This window comes from Syngnathus acus, chromosome 2 (assembly GCF_901709675.1).
Source record: "Syngnathus acus chromosome 2, fSynAcu1.2, whole genome shotgun sequence".
Classification (NCBI taxonomy): Eukaryota; Metazoa; Chordata; class Actinopteri; order Syngnathiformes; family Syngnathidae; genus Syngnathus; species Syngnathus acus.
In genome coordinates, this window is record NC_051088.1 from 1,966,451 (window position 1) to 1,974,231 (window position 7,781).

Below are 7,781 nucleotides of genomic sequence, written 5' to 3' on the forward strand. Positions count from 1 at the left end.
GTTGTGCCCCCATTGGGGTGCTAGACTGACGGGCACTGCCATGGCCACCTGCGGTGGTTGGCCAGAGGGCTGCGGGGGCTGCAATAAGATCTGTTGGGGTGGGGTTTGTCCCATGACCATCTGCTTCTTCTCCTTTTTACTGTCCGCGAGCTGCACCTGATTCAATCTTCTCACCACCTCCTGATCCTGTTCGTGACGCCAAAATTGTGGTGAATTCTCTTCGATGGTCAGCTGGTCTTCCAAACACACGGTGAAAAAGTGGCTGGCTTGGGGAAGGAAAACTTCAGTCACACACGGCTGATTGGGGAAAGATTTTATTCAACCGATGTCAGAGAGAAGTGTCTCGCGCCCTAGCCAAGATGTCGAGTCCCTTTGTCTACTCTCGCCCTAAAACATATACTCTTGCGCTTTCCTTTACGCGGGAGCGCGCACATGGGGCTGTTGGATGACCTATGACCTCGCAGTGCGCCTCGCTAACTCTACACGGTGCATATCTTAGCAGTTGTTAATGGAAACCAGATGTGCCTGGTGCCAATGAGCCTACATTCCTGGACCGAGCCCCAAACAATCCCACACGAACCTGACCCGAACATGACCCGGTCACACTTAGGCTTACTAGTGAGATATACATTGCATGATACCAGAATAAAAATTCACAACACCACGATGTACTGAAACTGCGATAAATGAATCGTGATGTAGCGAGGGATTACTGTATAGGTGGCGGCATTATCATGTCCGTGCCAGAGCACGCTCAGCCGGCAACTTCCCTCAGCCACACCCCTTCGTTATCGTAATGTCTGTCACCTGCTCCCTCTTGTTATCTGATGTATTTAAACCCTGCCCGTGTGTTTCTCATCGTCGGTGTCTACTGTTGTCTCCCGTCTGTGTCTGCGCCTAGTGTTCCTGTCCTGCTCGTCCAGTTTCCCCCCTGGTCTTGTGTGGATGCTCACGGTCAGATTCTGTTCTGTGTCCAAGTGAACTTCTGTTTGCCTGTCTGCTGGTCGTGAGTCTCTATCTCCGTCTGTGTTCGCCCACTTCCCTTCAATAAACCCTGGTCCAAGCTGCATTTGGTCGCCCTGCTCCACTCATTCATGACAGGCATGATCTGGTTCTGCGGAAGCTGGCAGAAGTCCTTGAAGTGCAGAGAATAGATGCAGATAAACACCCTCCTTTCAAGACATGGACATCCATCCACTTCGTTGGACAAGAGGCCGGTGCTCAAACCTTCAGCCAGAGAAATAGATCACCCCTGCTAACACCCGGCTGCAGCTGGAATTTAAGGGTGGATCTTGATTGGCAGCTCAAGTTCCCACCAGAGATTGTCACCACCTCTCTGAGGCCAGACGTCATCCTGTGGTCCCCTGCAGTTAAGACGGCGATCCTGGCAGAGCTAACTGTCCCCTGGGAGGGAGGACTAGAGGATGCCTCTGAAAGAAAGAGGGAAAAATAAACCGACCTAGTAGCCGAGTACCGAGAAGCTGGATGGTCTACAACTAGCTTCCCTGTGGAAGTGGGCTGCAGGGGTTTCGTTGGAAAATCCATCCAGCGCCATTCAGGAAGATTGGAATGTCTGGGACAAGGCTGAAGAGGGCATGCAGGGACCTGGCAGAAGAGGCGGAAAGAGCCAGCTTCTGGTTGTAGTTGCGTAGGAAGGACAGGCCGTGGGGGAAAGAGGGTTCTCAGGGTGGCTGCAGGGGGCGGCAGAGAGACGTCCCTGCCATTGCTCCACCACCGTGAGATGTTCCGGGATTAATGGAGCGAAACATCAATGAAAGGTGGCTCCCGGCTGATGACCCTGCAGTTACCCTGTTGGCACAGTCGGAGGTGCCATGCAAGTAGTTCTTATCTGTGCTTTCCAAACAGACAGTAACAAAGTTGAGCTTGACAGAACAAATTTTGTTTTGAAGGGCTGCTGTGTTTTAACAAGGAAAGACTAATGTGCTTATGGATGAAGATGACTTCTACAGAATTGTGCTTGTGAACAGTGAAGGTGGTGGTATATGTGCTTGTGCAACTGATGGGGATGTCACGGATCAGAATGGAGCAGCGCGAACAGAAACCAAGGCAACATAGACATAATAATGCACGCGGGGACGAGTTGTGACAGTGGATTGTTATTGTTTTTTATTCAAGAACTATATTTTTTCGACGGTCTTGGGATTCAGGCGATTTCTCTTAGACATTACTTCCCCTGCTTTGGAGAACACACTACTGTAGCATCAGCTGTGACATTTTGAGTGATTCTGGATGCCATCATTGAAGCATCTAGATGACTCCACAGTGTTGTACCTGGGAAGCATAACCAGATAGTATAAGATGAGTTACAGTCGTATGCAAAAGTTTGGGCACTCCTGATCATTTTCATGATTTTCCTTTTTAAATCATTGTTTTTTGGATCAGCAATTTCAATTAAATATATCATATAGCAGAAAAACAGTGATGTTTGAGAAGTGAAATGAAGTTTATAGGATTTACAGAAAGTGTGCAATCATTACTTGAACAAAAGTGGGCAGGTGCATACATTTGTGCACCCCACTGTTGGGGTGCACAAAATCCTCCTTCTGCAGAAATAACAGCCTCTAAACGCTTCCTATAGCTTCCAATGAGAGTCTGGATTCTGGTTGAAGGTATTTTGACCATTCTCCTTTACAAAACATCTCCAGTTACGGGTATTTAAGGTGGCCAGTTGCAAGTTGTTCTCATCTTTGCATCTTCTCTGAAGAGTGGCAACATGGAAGCCTCAAAACAACTGACAAATTACCTGAAAACAAAGATTGTTCAACGTCATAGTTTAGGGCAGGGGTGGGCAAACATTTTGACTTGCGGGCCGAATTGGGTTCTAAATTTTGACTGGGGGGGGCGAACCAGGAGCAGATGGATGTAGTGTTTGTGTGAAGTATTATAAATGACATGTAAAGGTCATTGCATAAAAGTTTTTGGCCTTTAGTAGGTAGTAAAGCATGGATATTCGAAAAAAAAGCTTTTTGAAAACAAATGCATTTATTGACAGCATTAAACAAAATATTTCACCCAAAGACTACTATCAGTGATTCTCATTAAATACGGCACTGTTATTATGAATAACAGTTTCCATCACTTCAGCGGCTGCAGGTCAGATTTATGAAAGATGTTTATCTTATGAAGCGAAATCACATAAAATGGCAAACATTCTGACCAAATACATCATCTTTAAGAATCACTGAAAGAATACATCTAAATAAAGTAATAAAGAATCAAAACGGCAACACGGTGACGGATATCTGAAAATCAGAGCAGAGCTTTAACTGACAAACACCTGGTGACAGAGGTGAGGAAACGGGAAACACTTCCTTAAAGTCGGCCTTAAAACCTTTAAAAGTTACGATTAGTCGCAAGCAGTCGCAATGTCCTTGAGCATCCTGCATTTTTTGAAAATGAGAATGGTCCAACTAACTAGAGAAACTCCCCTTCATTTTCAGTGGGAACAGTGTTGTTGGGCTCCCTTTTTTTGCTAGTGCATCATAGTCTGGAGTAAAATTTGTTGTGGCAATTCTTCGGATAGAGCCGAGGTTTTGGTCCGTTAACCTAGATCTGTGAAGGGGCTTTGTTGATGTTCACATGGCTGAACGTCTGCTCACACATGTCGGTAGAGCCAAATTGTCCACTCTTTTTTAAACACTCGGTCGGCACTCCATGTCCGCCTTTCTTCTCCTTGGGCCATTCATTTTAATGGAAGGATTCCAGGGGAAGGTTTGTGCGTGCGTGGCTTTAGCGTAAAACTATCTGAAAGATCAGCGTGCGAATTACGAGAATGCTGACGTCACAGCCCACACTCAAAATTCGGCACTGATAGAAATAGAGCGCGGAGTGCGCCGGGTCTGTACTACTGAGTAGGAAACACGCACTTGTAGTAAGTGTGCTCTGAGCTTTCTGACACGGCTTCCGGGAGTAAATTCGCGGGTGGGCGTTTCCCCATCTACTGGGGAAACACAGTCATTGCAGGGAAAATGACCATAAAAATGTTTTATCATACAATTTATTCAGGTTTGGCGGGCCGGATTAAACGACCCCGTGGGCCGGATGTGGCCCGCGGGCCGTAGTTTGCCCATATCTGCACTATAGCAATGTCAAACGTGTTAATTTAAGAAAAAGCCACACACATTTTGTGATGAAATCTTTCATAACGAGAATGATTTGAGTGAATTGATTTGAATGAATAATAGAGAAGAAATTTCAGTTCTGAAGGCTCCTTTTGTCCCAAGCAAGTGACAGAAACTCTATAAAAAAAAAGGTCAACCCGTGAGAATTTGTGCCCCCCTCCCATTTTGAGAACGGTGAGTCCTGGACATCGACTGGCTTCTTTTCTGTCTTCCTGGGGGTCTGTTCAGGTAGTGTGGCAAATTTGAACAGGTTCCCTCATTCCTAGCCCAAATTACAGGGGGGAACATATCCTCACAGTGGCCCCGTGAGGATATGTTCCCCCCTCCCATTTTGAGAACGGTGAGTCCTGGACATCGACTGGCTTCTTTTCTGTCTTCCTGGGGGTCTGTTCAGATAGTGTGGCAAATTTGAACAGGTTCCCTCATTCCTAGCCCAAATTACAGGGGGGTAACATATCCTCACGGCGGCCCCGTGAGGATATGTCCCCCCCCCCCATTTTGAGAACTGACTGTTGTTTGTGTCTATGCACCAAACGGCAGCTCAGAGTACCCACCCTTCTTGGAGTCCCTGGAGGAAGTGCTGGAGAGTGCTCCTTCTGGGGACTCCATCGTTCTACTGGGTGACTTCAATGCTCACGTGGGCAATGACAGTGAGACCTGGAAGGGCGTGATTGGGAGGAACGGCCCCCCCGATCTGAACTCGAGCGGTGTTCTATTATTGGACTTCTGTGCTCAACACGGATTTTCTATAATGAACACCATGTTCAAACATAAGGGTGTCCATGTGTGCACTTGGCACCAGGACACCCTAGGCCGCAGTTCGATGATCGACTTTGTAGTCGTGTCATCGGATTTGCGGCCGCATGTTTTGGACACTCGGGCAAAGAGAGGGGCGGAGCTGTCAACTGATCACCACCTGGTGGTGGGTTGGCTCCGATGGTGGGGGAAGATGCCGGTCCGACCTGGCAGACCCAAACGCTCTGTGAGGGTCTGCTGGGAACGTCTGGCGGAATCCCCTGTCAGGAAGAGCTTCAACTCCCACCTCCGGCAGAGCTTTTCCCATGTCCCGGGGGAGGCGGGGGACCTAGAGTCCGAGTGGACCATGTTCCGCGCCTCCATTGTTGAGGCGGCCGACCGGAGCTGTGGCTGTAAGGTCGTTGGTGCCTGTCGTGGCGGCAATCCCCGAACCCGCTGGTGGACACCGGCGGTAAGGGATGCCGTCAAGCTGAAGAAGGAGTCCTATCGAACCGTTTTGGCCTGCGGGACTCCGGAGGCAGCTGACAGGTACCGGATGGCCAAGCGGAACGCGGCTTCGGCGGTTGCTGAGGCAAAAACCCGGACGTGGGAGGAGTTTGGCGAGGCCATGGAGAATGACTTCCGGACGGCTTCGAGGAAATTCTGGTCCACCATCCGGCGTCTCAGGAGGGGGAAGCAGTGCAATGTCAACACTGTTTACAGTGGGGATGGCGTGCTGCTGACCTCGACTCGGGACGTCGTGAGTCGGTGGGGAGAATACTTTGAAGACCTCCTCAATTCCACCTACACGCCTTCCATTGTGGAAGCAGGGCCTGGGGACTCTGAGGCGGACTCTCCAATCTCTGGGGTCGAAGTCACTGAGGTAGTTAAAAAACTCCTCGGTGGCAGGGCCCCGGGGGTCAATGAGATCCGCCTGGAGTTCTTAAGGGCTCTGGATGTTGTGGGGCTGTCATGGCTGACACGCCTCTACAACATTGCGTGGACATCGGGGACAGTGCCTCTGGATTGGCAGACTGGGGTGGTGGTTCCCCTCTTTAAGAAGGGGGACCGGAGGGTGTGTTCCAATTACAGGGGAATCACACTCCTCAGCCTCCCTAGTAAGGTCTATTCAGGGGTGCTGGAGAGGAGGGTCCGTCGGGAGGTCGAACCTCGGATTCAGGAGGAGCAGTGTGGCTTTCGTCCTGGCCGTGGAACAGTGGACCAGCTCTACACCCTCAGCAGGATCCTCGAGGGTGCATGGGAGTTCGGCCAGTCCACATGTGTTTTGTGGACTTGGAGAAGGCGTTCGACCGTGTCCCTCGGGAGGTTCTGTGGAGGGTGCTTCGGGAGTACGGGGTGCCGAGCCAACTGATAAGGGCGGTTCGGTCCCTGTATCACCGATGCCAGAGTTTGGTCCGCATTTCCGGCAGTAAGTCGGATTCGTTCCCAGTGAGGGTTGGACTCCGCCAAGGCTGCCCTTTGTCACAGATTCTGTTCATAATTTTTATGGACAGAATTTCTAGGCGCAGCCGAGGCGTTGAGGGGGTCCGGTTTGGGGACCTCAGCATCGCGTCTCTGCTTTTTGCAGACGACGTGGTGCTGTTGGCTTCTTCAGGCCGTGATCTCCAGCTCTCACTGGAGCGGTTCGCAGCCGAGTGTGAAGCGGTCGGGATGAGGGTCAGCACCTCCAAATCCGAGTCCATGGTCCTCGATCGGAAAAGGGTGGAATGCCCTCTCCGGATCGGGGATGAGATCCTGCCCCAAGTGGAGGAGTTTAAGTATCTTGGGGTCTTGTTCACGAGTGAGGGGAGGATGGAGCGCGAGATCGACAGGCGGATCGGTGCAGCGTCGGCAGTAATGCGGACTCTGTACCGGTCCGTTGTGGTAAAGAGAGAGCTGAGCCAAAAGGCAAAACTCTCAATTTACCGGTCGATTTACGCTCCTACCCTCACCTATGGTCACGAGCTATGGGTCGTGAGCGAAAGAACGAGATCCCGGATACAAGCGGCCGAAACGAGTTTTCTCCGCAGGATGTCCGGGCTCTCCCTTAGAGATAGGGTGAGAAGCTCGGTCATCCGGGAGAGGCTCGGAGTAGAGTCGCTACTCCTCCACGTTGAGAGGAGCCAGATGAGATGGCTCGGGCATCTCATCAGGATGCCTCCTGGACGCCTCCCTGGGGAGGTGTTCCGGGCATGTCCCACCGGTATGAGACCCCGGGTATGACCCAGGACGCGCTGGAGAGACTATGTCTCTCAGCTGGCCTGGGAACGCCTTGGGATCCCCCGGGATGAGCTGGATGAAGTGGCTGGGGAGAGGGAAGTCTGGGAGTCCCTCCTGAAGCTGCTGCCCCCGCGACCCGACCCCGGATAAGCGGAAGAAGATGGATGGATGGATCGATGGATGGATATATGTGTGTGTGTTTAATTAATGTGCACTTTGATTTACATGTTTGAAAAGCTTAACCAATACATATTTTAGGAGAGGGTTACAAATGTTCCTTTTAACTGTTGTATGACTGAGTACTCATAGTGAAGAAGTTATTGAATGGATTGTGCAGTTCGAACTTAATAACGAAGAAGAAAAAACAAATAAATGATTTGTGCAGTGATAGCTTTATTATAGCTCCTCAAGGCTAGACTATTGTAACGCACTCCTCATCGGGATCCCTAGCAAGAGCCTCCAGAGGCTTCAGTACATTCAAAACAGCGCTGCTAGGATCCTGATGAGGGTGCGGAAAAGCAATCACATCACACCCATCCTCCGTTCTCTGCACTGGCTCCCCATCAAATTCCGAATTGATTATAAGATCGCCCTCCTCACTCACCATTGTATCCTCGGACATGCTCCCCCATACCTCAAAGAACTCCTTGCCCCAAAACCTGCCACCCGAAGCCTCCGCTCATC

At 50.4% G+C, this 7,781-nt stretch overlaps 1 long non-coding RNA gene across 1 annotated transcript; it reads right to left on the reverse strand.

Moving 5' to 3' along the window:
• Positions 1-502: 502 nt before the first annotated feature.
• LOC119119553 lies at positions 503-7,377 on the reverse strand. Its single transcript, XR_005097346.1, has 3 exons — positions 7,367-7,377; positions 6,471-6,476; positions 503-671 (listed from the first exon to the last, which is right to left on the reverse strand). It is a non-coding gene; the product is annotated as an uncharacterized LOC119119553 (long non-coding RNA).
• Positions 7,378-7,781: the final 404 nt, after the last annotated feature.